Below are 19,812 nucleotides of genomic sequence, written 5' to 3' on the forward strand. Positions count from 1 at the left end.
ATTACTTATTTTTAGAAATACTATCCTACAAAAATTCTATTTCAGGTACATTTTGCGTGCTAAAATTTATCCAAAAAACACACTGTTGTTTTCTTCCTCATTATAAAAGTAGTGTATGCTCATTGGACAATTTATACTTTAAAAATAAGTTGTAAGTAATAAAATGAAAGTCACAAAGAAATAGCCATTGCTAACACAGAAATCCATTTAACTTGAGTATGTAATATTAAAGGTATCCAGATATACATTGTTGAGACTTACTATAGATATAGTTGTGTGTCCACAGTTTGTTCTTTTCACTTTTGTTCTGTTTTTATTTTATGTCTTTCTTTCCCATGCCATTAAGTATCCTTTGTCTTTATAACTGAAGGATAACTGAATGTTATATTAGTTTCAGACATACAACATAGTGATTTGACATTTATATACATTACAAAAAGCTCACCGTAACTTTTACCATCTATCACCATACAAAGCTATTACAATATAATTGACTATATTGCCTCTTCTCTACTTTATATCCAAGTGATTTATTTTTCTATAACTAGAAGTTTGTACTTCTTAACCTCCTTCACCTTTTTTGGCCAGGACCTGTACCTCCTCCCCTCTAGCAACTACCACTTTGTTCTCTGTATTTATGCATCTGTTTCTGTTTTGTTCTGTTTGTTCTTTTTTTTTTTTAGATTCTACATATAAGTGAAATCATAAAGTATTTGTCTTTCTCTGTTTGACTTATGTCACTTAACAACACCCTCTAGATCCATCCATGTTGCCATGAATGGCAAATAAATATTCTTTCTAAATGTCAATATTTCAGCCTGCATAATATTCCTTTGTTGGATATAGTAATAGTTTAAAAGAGTTTTTTTTCAAATATACTCAACCATTTCAGGTATCATTTATGTTCTCAGATTTCCTTACTCAACAGCCTCTGTCCCATGTAGACAAGTGCTTTTTGAACATACTCATTTAGAAGCACCACAGCAGAAACTGAAAATATACAGTGGTGCCTGGATAGTTCAGTAGGTTAAGCACTGGTTTCGGCTCCGGTCATGATCTTACTTGAGAGCAAAGAGCCTGCTTGGGATTCTTTCTCTGTCCTTCCTGCACTCATGTGCATTCGTGCTCTCTCTCTCTTGCTCTCTCAAAATAAATAAATAAATTTTTTAAAACACTGAAAATATACAAACTGAATCCATCATTTTCTTTCCAGGTTTCTGTCTCTGTGTCCTTCCCTCTTCCTCCCTCCCTCTCTCTCTCACATTTCCAATCTCAGCACCTACAGCTATCATCCATAGTCTCAGAAGCTAGCAACTTGGGCCATAATACTTTACCTATAATTCATATGAAATCAATTCCTACTTTTCAACATATCAGAATTACAGTTATTTTCTTTCCTCCATTCCCACGAGCATCTCCTTCGCCATGCTCCCATTATTTCAAACCCAGATTACTGCACAGTTGCCTTGCTGGCTTTTCTTTTCCATCATTGCTCAAACATTTCTCATCTCCACACTGCACCCGACATGGTTTCCATAAAAAAGAAATCTGATATGGTTGTTCACCTGCTTAATTCCCTCTGGTGATATACCCCACTGCGTTCAGGATAATGTCAGATCCTTACAAGCTCCGTTTTCATGTGCCCCATTAACTTCCTTGCCATCATCTCTCTTCTTCACACCTTATCCAGCCCTGGGCATTTTTTGCTCCAGCTGTACTGAACTGCTTTCAGTTCTTTTAATAAATTATACTTTTTCATAAATGCTTGCAGAATCCACTATATATCCAGTTCCTGCTGTCTGAACATTTACTCTTAGTTTAGACATTATTTCCTTTAGGTAGCCTTCTCTGGCAAGCCCCAAGTATAGGCTCAGGGACTCTGCCAGGAATAGTACCTGTACCCTCTATAGTGGTAGAATAGTATCTCTACAAAATTCACGTTCACTCAGAACTTCAACATTGATCTTTGGAACTAGGGTCCTTACAGATGTATTCAGAGATAAAATCATTCTGGATTTTAGGATGGACCCTAAATCCAATGACTGGTATATTTCTTTTTTTTTTTTTAAATTTTTTAAATGTTTTATTTATTTCTGAGAGAGAGAGAGACAGACAGACAGACAGCATGATCAGGGGAGGGTCAAAGAGAGAGGGGGACACAGAATCTGAAACAGGCTCCAGGCTCTGAGCTGGCTGTCAGCACAGAGCCCGATGCGGGGCTCAAACCCATGAACCACGAGATCATGACCTGAGCTGAAGTCGGACGCTTACCCGACTGAGCCACCCAGGCGCCCCTGACTGGTATTATTTCTAAGAGGACAGGAGAGGACATACCCAGAGACACACAGTGAGGAGGCCACATAAAGAAGATGGAGCCAGAATTTATTTATGCTGCAACAAGTCCAGGAATACCAGGAATCATCAGAAGCTAGAAACAAAGAAGAATCCTCCTCTAGAGTCTTTAGAGGGAGTGTGACCTGACTGACACCTTGATTTCCAACTTCTAGTCTCTAGAATTGTTCTTGTTGTGAACTGCCTAGTTTGTGGTCCTTTGTTATAGTAGTCTTAGGAATCTTGAGTACTTCCTATCTTAAAATTATTGCAATACATGAATTGTTGTATTTCTATTTTGTAAAATGTTTATTTATTTATTTTAAGGGAGGGGAGGGACAGAGAGAGAGAGAGAGAGAGAGAGAGAGAGAGAGAGAGAATCCCAAGCAGGCTCCACACTGTCAGCACAGAGCTTGATGTGGGGCTCGTTCTCATGAACTGTGAGATCATGACCTGAGCCGAAATCAAGAGTTGGATGCTTAACCAACTGAGCCACATCAGGTGCTTCTGAATTGTAGTATTTCAATTATCTCTAGAGTATAAACTCTGTTTATTTATTTATTTTTTTTAATGTTTTATTTATTTCTAGGACAGAGAGAGAGACAGCATGAGCAGGGGAGGGTCAGAGAGAGAGGGAGACCCAGACCCTGAAACAGCCTCCAGGCTCTGAGCTGGCAGTCAGCACAGAGCCCGACACGGGGCTCGAACCCACGAACCGCGAGATCATGACCTAAGCGAAAGTCGGACGCCCAACCGACTAAGCCACCCAGGCGCCCCTATAAACTCTGTTTAAAGCAAGAACTAATTCTTTTAGTTTCATGTTCACTGCTAAGGTCAGCTATTGACACATGACAGGCAATTAATAAACACATGCATAAAAGAAAGAATGAATAAATTTTTCATAATAGTAGATATCTACTGAAACCTCAGTAACACTGTTATTTACTCTATGTTAATTTTCCTTACAAAATATTACTTGATGTATTATTGCCATTAGAGTCTGAAGAAGGGTTTTAGTAAATATCTATGCCTTTTCTACCCTTATGTATTCCCCATCCTGGTCTCAAAACTTTGAAGTTCCTTTTGGGAACCTGTCCTCTCCGTGAGTACACAGTCTCCCGAGAATCGTTAATCAAGTGCCACGGTTGCTGGCAGAGGGCAAATAATTCAAACTCAGCCATGCAGACGCCCTTTGTGAATGTGGGAAGAATAGCACCAAAATGCACTATTGGTCCAGATTCAGCTGCCTGGCAGTTGGCTTCAGTCTCCCTCCATTTCCTCCTTTCTAGACCCCTGGAACAGCTCTGGCTCCTCTCCTTCCTGAAAATTATTTTGTCTGATTACCTTCTGATTCTATGAACTAACTCCAGTCCTTTCAGCAAACTGCCTTTTTTTGCTTCAAGTACCCAGAACTAGTTTCTGCTACTTGCAGTTGAAGAACAGTAGTTGACAGAGACTCTTCAAATGTAGAAGTGATTACTACAAAGTACAGATCGCTTGCACAAATAGGTGTTCCTTCATAGACGGTCACCTGACCAAAACGTTTCCAGCTTAGATTGTCAGGACACCTACCTAATTAACCATGTAATTTAAAATTCATGATTTACCAATTTCCTTCTCTGATGTAGCCATTTCCATTTCTTCATGCATTGCACATATTAATGTAAATCCTATTCTTCTCCTTCATTTACTTCTGTCTTTATGTATAAAAAATTATCCTTTTAAACACTTTTTTAAAACTTATTTTTCATTGAACTAGATTTTCTCAATGTAAATCATGCTATAAAAAGCAAATTAAAACATTTTATAAATATTACCCCTAAACAACTAAAAGCTTTGGTATAATATACGATACTCTTAAAACAGCAATTATTATTAGTTCACATAGAAAGGCCCATAGTTGACCACTCTGCAGTATAGAGAACCAACATATGTGATAAACAACCATTTTGCTAGGGTTTACTATTTCATTCAAATAGCAATTAACTTATAAAGAAGTCATTCAGGACTATTATGTATTACATAATATACAGAACATGTTTTCCCTCCAATCTCTTCATTAAATGAAAAATAATGTTATTATATGGGTAAAGATTAATTTGAAATCATTAATTATTGGGGCAGAAGTATCATTTACATATATACATAGGCTGAACATAAATTTTACACGTACAACCAAAGGTCAGTGGCAGCAAAATGGTTTTCTTCAATTTCTTCAATGGCTTAAAAGTTATTTTTTGTATTTAAATTCTGACAAAGCATAATACATCCCCTGAATAGGATTTGAATTAGCTCTCCACTGAAGGATCTCCCTAGAGACTCTCTTCAGACAAGAATGCTTTCGTCTTACTCATTACAATGGAAAGGGGCAGAAGAAATGCTGCTTCTATTTTCCTTCTGCTACTTTCTTAACATTGCATTACTTTTTGGTCATCTTTATTCTACTCCTCACTATCTTGAACAACTACATTATGTTCTTCACACTTTCTGCCTCAATAGATTGTAATGTCCGTAAGGATGTATCTTTTAATACTCCTAAAAGCTTAAACCCACATTACACTCACATTTGAATCTTAACTTTATTTATGATCTTAAAACTAAACTTTCTCTTTCTATCACACTTTCTTGACTTTCTACTTCTGCACATTTACATCGAACATGCATTTGCCTTCACCTTACCCTTAAATTTTTCAGTCCTGCTGCATGATCAGTCCATAATTTCCCTTTCTCTTTCATTTGTTTCCATTTTAGGCTAATCTGTCAGTTTTGCCATTTTATTAATGCTAGACCTCTTTCTTTTCAACTCTTTCTTTTGTAACATTAGTTTACAACAGATGAAAACCTATTCTATCTTCGTCACGATATTAGACATTCTACTAGTTGCAAAAACGACATACAAACACCTATTTGATTCTCGGGGAAAGAGAATCCCAGACAAAGGCAAGCAAAAGTGAAAGGACTCAATATATTTAAAAAATTTTATATTATTTTAAAATCTACATTAAGGAATGATTAAAGGTAAAGCTTGAATTTTATAAAGTCAAGATCCAGATCACAAGGGTCTCCTATTCCCTGAGCATGTTACATAAAGGAAGCAAACGGCATAATCCTATTTGGGTTTTCAAAAGCCTCTTTGCAGGAAAAGGTTTGAAGGGGAAAAGCTCAGAAACAGTTTGACTGCTTTGTAGCTATTTGGCTGGTTTTGAAGAAATAAAAGAAGCCTGTAATTAGTAGAAGAGAGACTGTAAAGAAAGAGATAAATGAGAAAATTTTAAGGAATAGAATGAAAAGGACTGGTTAATCAATTACAGGTCCTGGGTATTAACAAAAAAGAAGGGATTTAAGTTTTCCAATTTGACTATCCAAATGAATAGTAATTCTAATTAGAAAGGTAGAAAATACAAAAAGAAAAAAATATCAGATTTTTTTTTCTTTTTAAGAGTGTGAGATGATTATAACCTGCTACAACTCATTAAGTTGGGTCCATCTGCATAGATGCACCAAACAAATGATAGTATCTAGAAATCTGATGGAATAGGCAGCTTCTAAAATGGCTTCCAATAATCTCTGCCTCCTGGTATTGATGTTTTTTGTGATCTCCTGCCCTTGAATGTGGGCTGGACCTAGACTCACTTCTAAAATATAGAAGACTGCAGAAGTGGTGGTATATTAGTTTCCTGTGGCTGCCATAACAAATTACCACAAACTCGATGACATAAAACAACAGAAATTGATTCTGTCAGAGTTTTGGAGGCCAGAACTGAAATCAAGGTGTTAGAAAGGCTACACTTCCTCTAAAGGCTCATAGGGAAGATTTTGTTCCTTGCCTCTTCCAGTTTCTGGAAGTCTTCAGTTTGTCCTCAACTTGTGTTTGCATCATACTAGTCTTTGCCTCTATCTTCACAGAGTCTTCTTCTCTCAAAAGAACACACGTCCTTAGAGTTAGGGCTCATCTAGTTAATCCAGGATGTTGTACTCAAGATCCTTAGTTTAGTTATACCTTCAAAGATCTTTCCAAATAATGTCACATTCACAAGTACCACAGGTTAGGACTTGAACATTTTTGGGGGCCACCGCTCAACTTACTACACACGGGATGCTGCTGCTTAGCTTTGGTTGTAAAGGAATGTTGTTTCTATAGTCATGATCACTTTTGCTTTCTCTTGGATTGCTTGTCCCAGGAAAAATTAGTTTCCATATGATGAGGCAGCTGAGTCTTGAAGTGGACTCTTCAGCCCCAGATGAGCTCTGAAATGACTGTAGCTCCAGCTGTTAGTATGACTGGAACATGATGAGAGACCTGGAGCCAGAGGTACCAGCTAAACTGTGTCCATAAACTCTGAGATAACACTTAAGCACTACTTTAAGCTAAGTTTTAATGTGATTTATCATACAGCAGTAGAAAACTAATATGGAGCTCACAAAAATGTCTAAGCTGGGTCAACAATAATTAAGACACGCCATGGAAATGATTCAATTTAGCATTTAAGAAATATTTATGAAGTATCCTCTATAAAACAAACAATTGTGGTGGGTTTTATTTAGATCTAAGTCTATATCTGTAATGATAAATGATGAACCAATCCTCAGGAATCTTACAGTCTCAGGGAATGATAGACCAGACAACAATGCATGGTATGACAGAGGAATGTAAACTAGGTTAAGAGGAAGGTAAACTGGGTTAAAGTACATAGCACATAGAAGAAGGATCTCATCCAGGTTCCAAAAGTCAAAGCAGACTTCCTGGAGAAACCGTATTCTTAACTTCCACAAACTAACCTACCTATAACTATAAATTAACAAAGTTCCCTTCCTTTCAACTTTTAAATTTTCAACACAAAATTTAAGGCATCTCTAAGTGGTAAGGACACTTTTCCCGTCCATTACACTCAGATTCCTATAATAAATTTATCTAAGCTTTTAAGGCAAGAACATATATCCACTTCTGCTACTGCTGGAAAGGCTAAACCTAGATTACAGACATAGTGGTTATGAATCTTTACTTCATATTTCATGTTTTCTTGGTGTACCTGGTTTTTATCCTTACTGTACTTGTACTTACATTTTAAGGAAACTCAAATTACCTTTAATAATAAAAAAATGAATCCTCAATTATATAAGGAATTTCAGTGAAAGCTATAAACAAAATACAGTGAGACAGGAGGACTGAAAAACTCTCAATATTCAAAAACAAACATAATTTTACCAACACAAAAATTTCACTTTTGTCATATTTTCCCCATGTTTGTTAATACCATAACATGCCCCACTCTTAAAGACCCTCCCTTTAATCTCCCAGCACTCATAACCACTGCCTTTGTTTAAGATTTATTTACACTACTCTAACCCTAGATAAAATTTCCAGGGCTTCTTGTCTGAATTCTTGCGAAGTTTAGAAACATTGCTTCTTCGTGAGTAACCTTGCTCAGGCTTGATGTCTTCAGGGAGAAAAGCCTACCAGTTGATAATCTAGTAATATCTGCATCTCAACATAGTTACAAGCTGGTCTGTTTAAAAATGTAATTCAGGGGAGCCTAAGTAATACAGTTTGTTGAATGTCTGACTCTTGATTTCAACTCAGATCATGATCCCAGGGGCTTGAGATCAAGCCTCATGTCAGGCTCTGTGCTGAGTGTAGAGCCTCCTTAGGATTCTCTCTCTCCTTCTGCCCATCTCCCCCACTCTTGCTCTCTCTCTCTCCCTTCTCTTGCTCTCTCCCTTAAAATAAAAATTAATTGATTGATTGACTGATCGATTGATTGATTGATTAAAATGTGTTTCAACTGTTACACTATCATGGTGTATTATATTCATTTGCTGGTCATGCCAAGTCTTATGCCCTACATGATAAGCTCCTCAGGAATGAAGATTATGTCATCTTTTTTTCTACAGTTCTTCAAGTTCCTCAAGTGCCTGGCAAATAGCATGTGTTTAACAAATGATGAAAATGAAAGCAAAAGTCTATGAATCATTCTTTCTTCCCTTGGGTTTGCTCTCCCTTCATTATTTAGACACACATATCCCTTCTAGATTAAGCTTCTTAAAAGACTACATGGACCATCTTATTCCCCTGCAATTGTTCCCTCATTGTATAATGATGAAATATAAATTCCTAAGTATATAAATCCAAATACAGAACATAGTTTCTATCACTCTGCTATATCTACCTTATCTTTCCTATTTCCTGAATATCGCCCATTCTTCCTCAGCTGTGTATCTTAGCTCAAACTTGGCACTCCATTTAAATGTTCACCCACCAAAGTTCTACCTACTCTAAAAAGCACAATTCAACTGGTATCTCATTTGTGAAGGGTTCTTGGCATTTAGTGCATCCTATTTGTGCATAAGGAACTGAAATATGTTTCTCATATTGCCACATTATATTAAAAATAAAAAAGGCAAGAAAACATTCTATACCTTCCTGTCCTGAATGGCTGCCATTACCACCATCATCAGTAATAACCAAGTAATCACAGTGCTTAGGCCTAGTACACTAATAAATTTTCAAAAAATAACTAATTGAATAAAATATATTTATTATCATTTATAAATAATGTATTTTAGACAATGTAGAAAAATTATACATATATAATATTCAATTTTCATTTGGGCTTAGTTATCTAAGGGATATATTGGCTAAATCTATGTGAATAGAGGACACTACTGCTTACAAGAAAAATTAAGAATACTGAATTAATTTTGATTTTTTTTTCTTCAACACAAGCTAAGTTTTGTTAGGGAATTTCTTAAAATGAAAAAATTTTAAGTCATGGATCAATAAACGTTTTCAAAAAAGTGTTCTGAAAACTTTAACTCATTATTACCTTCTGGAGGTAAGTTCAAAAATAATAAAAAGCCTTTAAAATATTATAGCCATTGGGCACCTGGGTGGCTCAGTCGGTTAAGCATCCCACTCTTGACTTTGGCTCAGGCCATGATCTCATAGTTCATGAGCTCAAGCTGTGCATTGGGCTCTGAGCTGACAGCACAGATCCTGCTTGAGATTCTCTATCTCCCTCCCTCTCTCTGCCCCTCCTCTACTCTCTATCAAAATAAATAAACTTAAAAATATATATTTAAAAATATATATATTATAGCCATTGAGCCAGTGATGCTAATTTTAGTAACTCTACTAATGTAAAATGAGTGAACATATCAATTCATCTATAAAGATACCATCTGATAATAAACGCAATCTAAAAAATACTTTAAAATCACTTGTTTATAACAATAGACACAAAAAATATGGAACATTAATTCATATTTTCATAACATAATAGATTTGTTATAAAACTAATAAAGAAATTCAACAAAGATGTATATATTATCCTAACTTTGTTTAAAGGGGGAAACCAACACAAAGAATCAAATGATATAGGGCAAAATGATAACAGGAGTTATTTTTAGAAAAACAGGCTCATTTGTGTTTGTTTGCTTTTTTCTTTTCTTTTTGCTTATGCATTTTACCACTTCCTTCAATAAAACTATCTTTTTCAATATTAGGTACAAAATAAAAACATTTTTTTATAGTTTGAAATCCTTTTTCAAAATGCTGTTAAGTATATAAACAATCACTTATTCTTACCTGAGTATGCTCAAATATAGTTGAAAGAATATGCAGATGTTTGACGGAATAGTTTCAATCATATAGTTGCCATCTGAATTCTTCAATCACCTTCTCTCCTATGTATGTAAGATGGAATCACATATAACTAAAAATAAAATTAAAATTGGACTTAATAGAATTAATCAATAATTACATTTATATGTATTTTAATTTAGATTATAATACACATTCTAAAATTCTAAGTATGTTTCTTGTGAAAGTTCAGGAAATTTACCTAAAAACAACAACAACAACAACAGCAACAAAAAACAATGGGGGTTGCCTGGGTGGCTCAGTCAGTAAAGCATCCCTTGATTTTGACTAAGGTCTTGATCTCATGGTTTGTGAGTTCGAGCCCCACATAGGGCTCAGCGCTGACAGTGCGGAGCCTGCTTAGGAGTCTCTCTCTCCCTCTCTCTCTCTCTCTCTCTGTCCTTCTCCCGTTCATGTGTGTGTGTGCATGCCTGCATGCTTTCTCACTCTTTCTCTCTTCTCACTCAGATTTCTCTCTCTCTTACTCTCTCTCTCAAAATAAATAAACTTAAAAAAATAACAATGGTAAAGTGTGTAATTTTTTTTTAAAAGGTAGAGTAACAGATTGCTAGATAAGATAAAATACCCAAATTGCTAGATAATAAGTTAAGTGTTTTAACTCATGAATATGTTACCATCAAAGCGCGGTGCTAGTCGGTTGACAATATACCCCTTTCTCCCTCAGGCTGCCCAGCCAGCGCCCCCCCCCCCCCCGCCTTGTCTTCACTTATCTAATTAGATTAACCAAGTGCACACTGCCCGTGATTAAGAAGATGAAACAGAATTTTAGAGAGCACTGTTCTATTTTAACTTTCATTCCCCTTCAACTGCCATGGAGAAGCCTTTAGGTAACTTACCCTTCTATTCATTCTCATACGCTACTAGAACATACATGGCAGCTGATTAAGATTTTTACATTTTTATGCCAAAAGACAAAAGGAAAAAGTCTTTCCAGATGCAAGAGAAATTATACCTTCCTTAATTTGGTCAACAAATGTACCTCTGATATAAATTCAAATACCAGCTAGTATATTCACAGTACAGTATCTCTTCTTGCTAAAACTGTTTTGTTTTGTTTTAGCAAAAATACAGAAACGTATCTCACTCTTTTGTACTGCTTGCCTCCATAACTTTGATACAGATCGTGTAAAGCCAAATCTGTATTTTTGACTTCTTCAAATTATAGACTAAAAACACAACTGAAATACTTTATTTCTGCCTCTCTGTATCTAAGCCATGTGAAAACTCTCAACATTATCTTTTTCCCTCTTAATGGCAATTTTATTTAAAAGTCTGTCTATTCGTTGACTCTATTCCTTTTCACTTTCTAATATAATTTTAGAAAGAAAGGATCTTAATTTAGGTAGCCCCAGAGGCAAACTCTGAGGTAATAATTCAAGTAAGTAAGTTTGTTTGAGATGCTAAAGGAATGGGATTATAGACATCTACCACAAAAGACAACAACTGTACAATTAGAATTAAAATATGCGAATATATTTTAAGGCCATATATAGATATTTTATAGTATTAATGAAAAAAAGTATCTACCCAATGATGCTATTATTTATTAAATCATATGGTATTCTCTTATCATTTACTGAATCTTAGGGTACATGTACCTAAGATTGAATGACTACAATTCATTTTTTCTTTCCTTAAAATGTAAAGGCTCCATTATCGCATCCCTCCAACTTTAGAATTCAGCCATAACACAATTAAAAGGTAACCATGAAAATATGTCATGATTTCCAAAACGACTAACTACATCATTTTTCTTTTTTGTCTTGGGGAGAAGGAAGAAAAGGGGAGGTAAAGTCAGTTCTTTTGTAGTATAATAATTTCTTTATTTTGTGCAAATATGGGCCTTATGAAAATAAGAAAGAAATCACCCAAGATAACATAAGTAACCAGACGGCTCAAAAAAAAAAAAATCCCGTTCCAAATTATTATAGCAAAGTAAACATTTTCCTTAAAATGGTTAGTTCAATTTAACATCCCCACAGCTTGTATTTCTTTCTATCTCAGATTGACTGAAATCCAGTCTTAGTGTGGAAATGTTTTTCAGCCTAGAATATTTTATGCAATGTGACAGAATAAAAAAGAGCACTAAAATATCCACATCAAAAAAAAAAAAAAAAAAGAATGAACTTGTGCCTACTTCTATCTTTCTTCTTGCAAGAAAATGACATATATTCTGAAGTGGATCTATTGTTCCATGTCTGATACGATTAAACTTGTACGGATAAAGAACATTTTAAAATATTCTTGAAAAAAATGAGATGCATTTATGAGTTGTTCTTTTGAACATATTTTTATTTAAAAAAATAAAATCTTGTTCTAATTTGAGTGGTTCTTAAAAATTTAGTATGGACATAATACATTCAACTTTATATTGTTTTGCTACCATTTATTACATAGTGTCATGAAATTTAAAGATGTGTATGAAATTGAGTGAAACGAACCATTTCTTCACCAGAACCTTCATTTTTCCCAACACTATTAATTTTTTTTTAAAATATTTTTATTTATTTCTAGGAGAGAGGCAGCGTGAGCAGGGGAGGGTCAGAGAGAGAGGGAGACACAGACTCCGAAATAGGCTCCAGGCTCTGAGCTGGCAGTCAGCACAGAGCCCGACGCGGGGCTCGAGCCCACGAACCGCGAGATCATGACCTAAGCGAAAGTCGGACGCTTAACCGACTAAGCCACCCAGGCGCCCCCCAACACTATTAATTTAAGAAACTAACATTATTAACAATGCAATGATTAGATGCTTCATTTTCTTAATGCAAAATGGTATCTTTAAATATTCCATACACAGTAAAACAAGCCAGTCTAAAACATGCTTCTACTTGTCAACAAATGAAATAGAAACCAACATTGTCATGCTCTTAAAAGTTTTTCAAAATCATTTTGCTACTTATTTTTCTTTTTATAGCTAATCCCAATAATTTAGCAATATCTGAAAATAATTTGCAAAATATTGCATAAACAGAGTTTTCCTGGATATTCATCTTTATCTCCTTTGGGCATCTAAATTCAAAATATACAAAATGAGATCGTTGGCCTGTAACTTTCTTTTTCCTTTGTCCTGTGGTCTTAATTAGGTAAATACTACAACTTTTATTCTAATTGTTCAAGCCAGAAACCTGGCATTATTAATCCCTCTTATTTTCTTTACCCATTGTCAGGAAGCTAAATCAGGATAATTTCAATTCCACTTAATACAAAAGACTCCATTCTGTTTCTTCTCCCAGTGTAGATCACCCCAATCCATCACCAGTCAACCATGATCAGTCCAACAAATAATCTGGCAACATCACCCTCTGGACAAAGTCCAAATGACTTTGCAAGCCTTGGCATTTTAGTTCAGATGCCTTAGAATCTTTTCTTAATGATGTCTTCACAAACGTTTTCACTCTACTGCCCCAGGCAAAGGGTGCAAACATGGTGACTTGGGGTGACTGTGATAGTGACTTAGGGCAATCATTTCTTGTTTATTCCAGTCTTTTCGCTGAGGCAATGGCATACATACAGTCATAATTATACCCCTATGCTCCCAAGAATGTAAAGTTGAAAATTAGTTCATGAAACAAATATTCATTGAGCACCTACTGAATACCCAATTCTCTCCGTCATTAGGGAGAAGAAAATAAATCCATATTCTCCTTTGTATTTGTCAGTTGATAAGGACTATGTTAATGACAAGGTCAAGCGCTGAAGAAACATAGAGAATGTTTAGGAAAGTCCTCCTAAAAAAAAAGATGGAATCTGTGAACCTTCAGTTTGGAAGCTGTCCAATGAAGAAGTTGGGGAAGCCACAGTTGGCATTCCTTATACTTTGCATAAGCAAAGTAATAGGAATAAGAAAGAACATGCCACCTTCAAGGATAGGCAAATGGTTAGGTATATATGACTTGAAAATAGAATGCTTATAGAATTGTTTTATAAGAAATCTGAGCAGTAAGTAAGGCCCTATCAAGAAGGCTTTAGAATGGAATGTTGTAAAATTTGGATTGTCCCCTAAAGATGTCTGTACGAGTATGATAAAACAGGGAGTGGTACAAGAAGATATGTACTTTAGGAAGATAATATGGCAAAATGTGGCTCTGAGGAGACCATGAAAGAGAGAAAGTGAGACAAATAAATTCCTTCTTAGAAATCTATGAATACTGGGGTTCCTGGGTGGCTCAGTCGATTAAGCCCCATGCTGTCAGCAACGAGCCCACTTTGGATCCTCTGTCCCCCTGTCTCTCTGCCTGTCTCCCCTTCTCTGCCCCTCCCCAACTCATGCTATCTCTCCTTCTCTTAAACTTAAATAAACATTAAAAAAAAATTTTAAAAAGAAATCCATGTATATTTGTTAAATGGTAATGCAAAACAGAAACAGATTTCAGGCAATCATATTTGTAAGATGTAAAACTGGAATGGTGCTTGGGGTTTAATTTATGTAGAAACAGCAAGACCAAGACAACTCTGATCCTGGACTTTCCTATTTTCAGAGATGTCAGTCAGGACCATGAATTCACATCACCTGTTATTGTTGCATTTGCATTTTAAGTTCCCCTATCCTCAGCTCCCATTATGGAAAGAAAAAAGTGACAGAGGATGACACATGACAAACTATTTCAGAATTAATAACAATTTTAAATTTGCCAATTTAAAAACAAATTCAACCTAGTTCTTTCCTCTGCATTTGACACAAAACTTTTAGAGGTGCTTTGAAGCTGTCATCAGTAGGAAATTTTCCTAATTAGAAGAAGTAGGAGAACAATTATCAAGTCATTCACCCTTTATGGTGAAATGAGTGGAACACCCAAGTCAAGTTTCTGCGAAACTTTTGGCTATTATATTTTTCAGCATAAATAGGTTAAGGTAGAGCCTTTGTTCCTTTTTAACATTAACTCTTCACAAACTCTGATCTCTCCAATATTAAGACCCCCTTTATGGAAAAAACACAGCCCAAGAAATGAGATGGATCCAAAATGTGACAACAGGTCACAAGTTAAAAATTCATGACTTGGGGTGCCTGGATGGCTCATTTGGTTGAATGTCCAACTCTTGGTTTTGGCTCGGGTCATGATCACACTGTGGTCAAGGGATCAAGCCCCATGTTGAACTTTGTGTTGAGGGTGGAGCCTGCTTGAAATTCTCTCTCTCTTTCTGCCCCCTCCCCAGCTAGTGCTCTCATCCTCTCTCTAAAATTTAAATAAATAAATAAATAAATAAATAAATAAATAAATAAATAAATAATCATGACTTGAGTTAATGAAGGATGTGTGACAGACGGAGTGAAATTCATACCAAGGTAGAAAAACGTTTTTTTAAATGCAATGGGAATTCAAAGAATAAAATAAACTTGACTAGGGAAAGGATAGAAATCTTAGCAACGTTTGGATGAGAAAAAAGAAGAATGAGGAAGCCAGACCAAAACCAGAGAGAAAGCTACTCTCTCAATCAGTAGTCAAAAGTTCCGGGATTTACTCTGTTTGGGCCAGTAAGTGACTTGCAACTCCCTAACCAATTACTGTTGGTGTAGAATCCAACCAGGGTGATACAGATAAGGTCAATTTTCCTAAATCACATCACCACTCCACATGATAAAGGGGAGTTACACCAAGGAAATCTGTGGTGGGGAAATTAACAAACAAACATGAACTATACATCATACGAATTTAGAAATAAATAAATGAGATATCTCATACAGAGCAGTAATCATATTGTCCGGCACATGAAAACAGTAATTCACAATAATTATTATTACTTTTGCTGAGTTGTTAAGAAATTCTATACTTTGATATTACAAATAAAACTGTAATACATATCTTTGTACATAAATATGTGTTCATCTCAAATTATTGCTTCATTATGGCTTCCTAGAAGTGAAATTATTAGCTCAAAAAGTATTTATCTTTTCATGCATTTTCATACATATCACCAAGGTGTTTTCTAGAAAGATATACCAACCAATACAGACTTCCACCAATAGTAGATGATATTGCTGATTTCAACCATCCTTGCCAGCAATGATTTATTTTCTTTCTCTTTTGACAATTTGATTGTCAAAGATGTCTTTTTCTCAAATGTATAGTTCTTTAACTGTGAGGTACAACTTATATGTGTTTATTAAATATTTATTCTATAATTTATATTTTCTTTTTGTGTGCTTTTTTATTTTTATACTTTGCTGAGGTTTTTTGAGATTTTTATATGAATATATATCTCAGGGCCTTACAACACTTTATTCCCTTAAAGGAAAAGGCTGGTTATCAGTTCCCCTTAATGTCAGTTATATATATTACCTACAAAATAATGTAAGTGGCTAGTCCCTTACATTAAGACCTTAGCTATGAACTGATACAAAAGCATTAAAGCAGCTAACCTTTATCAAAGGTATCAGAGAATTTTATTTAATTAATGGTTATATTTGTCTAACACATCTTATAGATTTAATTCATTTTAATTTTTTTAATTATCTTACTTAGTTCTAATACTATTATTTCTAAAACACTGCAAATGTGAATTTCAGCACCAAGTTCTCGAAGAATGGATTTTTTTCCAAATATTCTCCATATTTTATTTTATTTTATTTATTTTTAATTTCTTAAGTTTATTTATTTTGAAACAGAGAAATAGAGAGTACAAGCCAGGTAGAGGCAGAGAGAAAGAGAGACAGAATCCCAAATAGGCTCTGCACCATCAGGGCAGAACCTGACGTGGGGCTCGAATTCATAAACTGCGAGATCATGATGCGAGCTGCAATCAAGTCAGACACTTTACTGCTCCACCCAGGTTTCCATATTCTCCATATATTAAGCTCCTTCCTTCTGCCCTTCCTTCTTCCATCCTTTCTTCCATCTTTTCTCTGTACTCTTCTTTCCTTCCTTCTTTTACCTCAGAAAACAAAATTATGAGTCACTATTCTTTACTGTGGTATTTCAATATATCAAAACATATTCAAGTAACTAAAGAAAATATTTATGAAACACTTATGCTAAAAACAATTAATCTTTGAAAAACCTTATATTACTAAAAAAAAGCTGTAAAACTATGTAAATATATTTCAGTGTTTGTGAAAATAGAGCACGTATTCAATAAAGGCTCTTATTAACCATTTTTGTAAGTAGCCACACAACAGAGGATGTTCAAATGAAGAAAATCAGGAAACTGTGGTTGATTTCCTTAATGAAAAATTGGGGCAGAAAACATTCATTAACTTGGATTACATAAAAAGTCATTAGTTTAATTTTTCCAGTCTTGTGGAGTTTAATTTTATTCATGTTAATATCTATGAAGTATTAATGTATTTAAAGGCAAATTTCAGTGAGCTGTAATTCAGTGTTCCAATTTCCCAGTTTAGGTGGGGGGCAGGGAGGAGAGTTTTATTCATCCTGTCTCTACTCTAAATTAATTGCAGTATCACCATAATTGGATATAATTAGCTTAAATTATACAAACACTATTCAATAAAATCTGGAAAACCTTCTGTTTCAATATAATTCAGCATTAAAAAAGTATATAAATGTATCTACTATTAACGAAACAATTATTATTTTATAGATGAGGAAATCGTCTTTGAGATGCTATCATCGGAAGTCTTTCATACGTTGATTGGCTATGTTTCAAGGCCTTTTTTCAGCAATCAAACATTTTTAGTATCACGATTTTGCAGTGATCTACAACGAATGCTGCTCTACAACGAAATATTTGCGTGCTATTTTATTTTATTATTTTTAATTATTTTTTTTGAGAGAGAGACAGAGTGAGCAGCGGAGGGTCAGAGAGAGAGGGAGACACAGAATCTGAAGCAGGCTCCAGGCTCTGAGCTAGCTGTCAGCACAGAGCCCAACATGGGGCTCGAATCCACAGACTGTGAGATCATGACCTGAGCCAAAGTTGGACACTTAACCAACTGAGCCACCCAGGCACCCCTGACAAAATTTTAAACCATTTTAAACTGCTGTTCTTTTGCTCATAACAGTATTTTTACAAAACAGTATACATGTCATTCTTCATTTAATTTAGTTTATACATACATTGTGCTTTCCTGCCACCACCTCTCCTTGAAAATTAAACAAAACAAAACAAAAAACACATTCTCATAATGGCACCATGGGCTTTCTTTGCAGACCTACACTTCTTCCCCTTTTCCTGATAGTTATGCTTGACTGAGGGTGACCCTAGAGCAAGTTCCAAGACTGGCCCCCGAGAGTAAAATGATTCTACTCATAATTGTGAGTCTAATTATTCAGGAATGGAAATAATGTGAAAACAAGGAAAATCAAATCAGCACCTGTTTATAAAACTATTTAGAAAGAAATAATCTCTTTACACTTGAGTTAATTAATTTGAGGATTGAATGCCTGATGGCTATTTTATCCTCAGGTCTTATGCTTTAAAATGAATTCAACTCAGTGGAAAACAACTATGATAGAGAAATAAATATCTGAGTGTCTAGATTCAGCCTTGCCTGAAGCATCACTCTGCAGCTTTAAATTATAACAGATACATATTTTATTGGTTTTTTCTCAAATTCAACCAAATGTTCACTCTCGAATATATGCTATTTACTAATGTATAATATATATTTTATTGAATTTTTATGTGATGTTCTCTAAATTAAGCTAACAGTATGAAATAATAATGGATCAAATAACTGAAATATACACTAATAAATTTTGCTACAAAATTGTTAATCAGCTACTCTTTTGGTATTTGGAAGACATCTACTGTTGTTAGAGGCTGAAAAAAACATTTGAGTTGAGATGATTTTTAAGAATTAGGAGGGCAGAAATCATATACTTTAAATGTTTGTTTTTTCTTAAGAAATGAAATACTATAGCCTTTCATTAAATTTAGACTGGAGCATCATATTAATTACATCTTAACTTCTATTGAAGACAGCATAAATATGATCAATTTATACAACTGGTGAATAAACAGATTCAGGATATATATGAACAACTTTATACATTGATATGTAATAGATGATGTGGAGAATTTATTAATTAAAAAAATTACACAGGATAAATAATATCTCTTCATTCCTGATGAATTACTAGTGTGTTTTACATGAAAGCAAATAAAGACCTGATTGGCAGATGAATAGAATTATTCCTACCTGACTCTATTCTAATAAGGCACTTTCTTATTTCTTTGGAGCTTCTCACAAAAACAACTAAGTAAATCTCTTGTGCCTTACTAACTGGTCATAGAAGTTTCTAGGGCAATTATTTATATTGATGTCTGGACCTTTAATACAAGCTTTTCACTTTCTGGGGAGTATTTGATATCTACTATGTAATATTTGAATGGCTTATTAAAAATAAAGACTTGAGCCATCAGAGTTTACAAAGCTGAAAAAGTAAACCTAATTTTATTTTATAAGAGACTTAATAAGGTTATATCAGATTCTTGGGTTTAAATTTCACAATATATGTTTCTGGGCACCTGGGTGGCTTAGTTGGTTAAGCATCCTACTTCGGCTCACGCCATGATCTTGTGGTTCATGGGCTCCAGCGCCACGTTGGGCTCTGTGCTGACAGCTCAGAGCCTGGAGTCTGCTTCGGATTCTTTGCCTCCCTCTCTCTGCTCTGTCCCCCCACCTTGTGCTCTCTCTTTCACTCTCTCTCTCAAAAATAAATACACTTTAAAAAAAAATTCACAATTTATGTTTGAAGATTCAATGCACAAAATATCATAAGGCACCAAGAAGTTCTCCCCAAATATATGTCAGCTATAAAGAAAAGTTTAGCTTACTAAAGCTCATTTTTTTTGTGTTCTTTTGTAATAAATAAATAAATAAATAAATAAAATTTAAAAAATAAAATAAAATAAAATTATGA

At 34.8% G+C, this 19,812-nt stretch overlaps 1 protein-coding gene across 6 annotated transcripts in view; it reads right to left on the reverse strand.

Annotated features, from left to right (window-relative positions):
• The window catches only part of GULP1 (GULP PTB domain containing engulfment adaptor 1), a 262,969-nt gene that overhangs the window by 165,649 nt on the left and 77,508 nt on the right, over window positions 1–19,812 (reverse strand). For 5 of the 6 annotated variants that reach the window (XM_077780212.1, XM_077780211.1, XM_077780209.1 and 2 more), the window contains exon 2: window positions 9,917–10,043. The gene's annotated coding sequence lies outside the window, so the exon portion shown is untranslated. The remainder of the gene's footprint in view (window positions 1–9,916; window positions 10,044–19,812) is intronic. The other variant, XM_077780210.1, reaches the window with a different exon arrangement.

The sequence above is a fragment of the Crocuta crocuta genome, unplaced genomic scaffold, assembly GCF_008692635.1.
Source record: "Crocuta crocuta isolate KB4526 unplaced genomic scaffold, BGI_CrCroc_1.0 scaffold38, whole genome shotgun sequence".
NCBI lineage: Eukaryota > Metazoa > Chordata > Mammalia > Carnivora > Hyaenidae > Crocuta > Crocuta crocuta.